The 2,845-nt window shown below is 51.3% G+C and overlaps 1 protein-coding gene across 2 annotated transcripts in view; it reads right to left on the reverse strand.

Moving 5' to 3' along the window:
- The window catches only part of FBLN2 (fibulin 2), a 98,711-nt gene that overhangs the window by 95,020 nt on the left and 846 nt on the right, over nt 1-2,845 (reverse strand). The window contains exon 1 of one of the 2 annotated variants that reach the window (XM_017737346.1): nt 2,417-2,512. The exons of the other annotated variant lie outside the window; for it this stretch is intronic. The gene's annotated coding sequence lies outside the window, so the exon portion shown is untranslated. Of the gene's footprint in view, nt 1-2,416; nt 2,513-2,845 lie in introns of those variants that run through there. 2 annotated transcript variants of the gene reach the window in all.

A 2,845-nucleotide genomic window follows, 5' to 3' on the forward strand; every position in this document is an offset into this window, starting at 1 on the left:
TGAACAGCCAGAAGGCAGCCACAGGAAAGCATGTGCCCACTGCAAGTCTTTCAGCAACCACCAAAAATCTCTGGAGAATGTAAGAGACACCTTCTGGTTTTGCCAGAAGCAGTTAAATCCCACCTTGTACCCACAAACTGCGGGAAGAAACTCCCAGGCATGGAAACATTTCCAAAGAACAGTTTGAAAGAGAAGACCAACCCTGTAAACACTTGTCATCTCCCTGGATTAAGGAGAGAAGCAGCAGAGAGAGGCATGGTTGGCAGGAAGCTTGGTTTGGTTCACATGGGATGCAAAATCTGAGGGCACAGGGATGGTGGGGAGGGACAGCCAAGGTCCCTCCCACACCCAACAGTCTCCATGCAGCCTGTGAGAACTCAGTCACCAGACACTACAGCAATGAGAGCAACAGGAGCTCTTAGAGGTTCCAGTATACACAAAAAAGGCACAAAATCATGGAATGAAAGCAGCTCGGAGAAGGGCTGTAACTGCTCTGCTCCTGCAGATCCAGAGGAAGGGACATCCGCAGTGCTGGAGGGGCTCTGGCAGCATGGAAACCCCAGCAGTGTCCCCTCCTGTCACTGAGGAACTGTCCAGCAGCCTCCATCCCAGCCGGGGACAGCCCTGCAGAGGATGCCATGGATGCCATTTCCTCCCTGCGCTGCTGCTCCGTGGCAATCCACCCCTGAGCCCCAAGAACCTGACCGGGGTGCTGCTCACACACATGCAGGAGTAAAGCTACACTCAGCAGCGCTCTGGTCAGGCCTCCTGTGAGCTCACAAGCCTCTTGCAGTGGGCCAGCTGATCCTCAGCCACACTCACCCCCAGCCCCCAGAGATGGGGCTTGCTGTAGCTCTCCCACGAGCGCACGCCAGAGCGGGACAGAAAGGGCTTTGTTTGGAATGTCATCTTTAACGCCACCAAGCACTGTGGGACTCTCTGCCCATCACCACCTCCCAAAGGCCACCTACGCTCAGCACACAAAGCTGCAGAACACCATTTCTTCCAGCTTCAAGCAGATCAGCTAAATTTAGAAGTGTCTAATAGCACATGATCACCTCATGCAACTGGAAAGGTATAAAATGGATGGATAGACAGATGGACAGGAAGAGAGATCTCGTCAATTACAAAAACTGATTTAAACTAAAAGAAAACCAGTTTTCCTAGTATTTATATACACTGCAAGGCTACTGTTTACTTATTATTTTTCCCACTTGCAGAGTAGCTTGCTGCAGTCCCACAGAAGTGGAATCCCCGAAGATTCCACTTCCAGGGCTGAAGAGCTCCATGGCTTTGCCATCAGTTTCTTGTCTTTAGTGGAGAAGTTAAAGCTCCAGCCACTACACTAAACTCAGTAAATCCTGCTCAGAGCGTTGCCTTCGTGACAGAATACATTGATGCAATTAAAATAACATGGCTCTCCAAGAGTAACGCAGCACTGGGAAAGCTTTGCCAACAAAGCAATGCCAATTAAGAGTGTGATTTTTGGATGATATTTTTAGGCCAACATCAGCCCTATTAATGCGGGTAGAACTGTCTTCAAAGTGATTTTGAAGGTCCAGCTGACTCCACTTGGGAAAAGAACCAGTTAAAAGACTGGGTTTTGGTCTCTATAGCCTCCATTCTGTCATTAGGGGAAAATCTTTCATAATAAAACTAATTTCATCCATTCCACTAGTAAGGGTGGTTTGTGTCCAAAATCTTCTCAGATAATTTTACGCCCATTAACTGTATACCATGAGCTGTAGTTTTTGTTGTTAAATGCCATGAGTTACAAGTAAAGCCACATTTATGGGATGCGCCCATAGCCTCTGCTTGCAACTGAAAGGACCAGGATGCCTAAAGCAAAGATGTGTCCTGAGGAGGAGCAGGAAAGGAGAGAACTCAGGTGCTGATAGTCTGTCAGAAAACCACACACACTCCCAACACCGCCCCTCTACTCATCGCCTGTGGGTGCAAAGAAGCCAAACTCGGTGCTGATATAACCTGGCAATAACAGCAACCTTCCCTTCCAAAGAAAACCAAGGGTTTACAGAGAAAACTCGGTACCAGTGGGGCACACGCGAGCTCAAAGGCCCTTCCTGCAGGTGTTACAGCCCGTGTGCCCAAACCCTCCTCCCCTGACCTCGCTCCCCGCGGGCGGCTCAGCTCGGGGCGACCGACAGGCTCCTGCACCAGCGCTTGAGCGACAAGGGAAGAGATAAGTGAGGGGAGGCGTGGGGGCAGAGAACCGGCTGCCTTTCGCTCAGCCCTGAACACACCGAGTGATTCTGTGCCGGGAGCTCGATTTCTCCACTGATCCCACAAGCCTGGTCCCCCAAAGTTCCCCAGCACATCCCTCCCCGGTGCCCCCGACCCTCCCCGGCACAGCGCCAGCTCCATTTAAACGCTGCTCGCTCCAGAAATCCGAGCATACCAGCAAAGGCAGGCAGAGAGCGCTTTTCTTAGCTGTGCCATATACTTTCCCCTCTTCCTTTCGAACTTCCCATTGGTTTTCGCTCGGCTCACGGGAGGCGAGCAAGCCTGCCCGACTCGGTGAACGCGTTTATGGAACAATCTCGGCAGCTCTCCCCCCAACGCCAAATGACATTTGCTTTGCAAACACTCCCACCGCCCCGCGGGCTGCTCTCGCCTCCACCCAGGGACTTGTTTTCAATAAAGCAACAGCTCTGAAACATCCACAGCAACTTTTTTTCCTTTGACAATTTGCCACTTTCAAACTAACAGAAAAAAATAAAAAAGGAGAAAGAAGAGGAACAGCGCAAGGAAATACCCGCGTATTTGTCCCGGTAGCCGCGAGAGGGCTTTGAGTCGAGGGGCTGCAGCGGGCTCCGCTCCGCCGGCT

This window comes from Corvus brachyrhynchos, unplaced genomic scaffold (assembly GCF_000691975.1).
Source record: "Corvus brachyrhynchos isolate BGI_N302 unplaced genomic scaffold, ASM69197v1 scaffold266, whole genome shotgun sequence".
Taxonomy (NCBI): Eukaryota; Metazoa; Chordata; class Aves; order Passeriformes; family Corvidae; genus Corvus; species Corvus brachyrhynchos.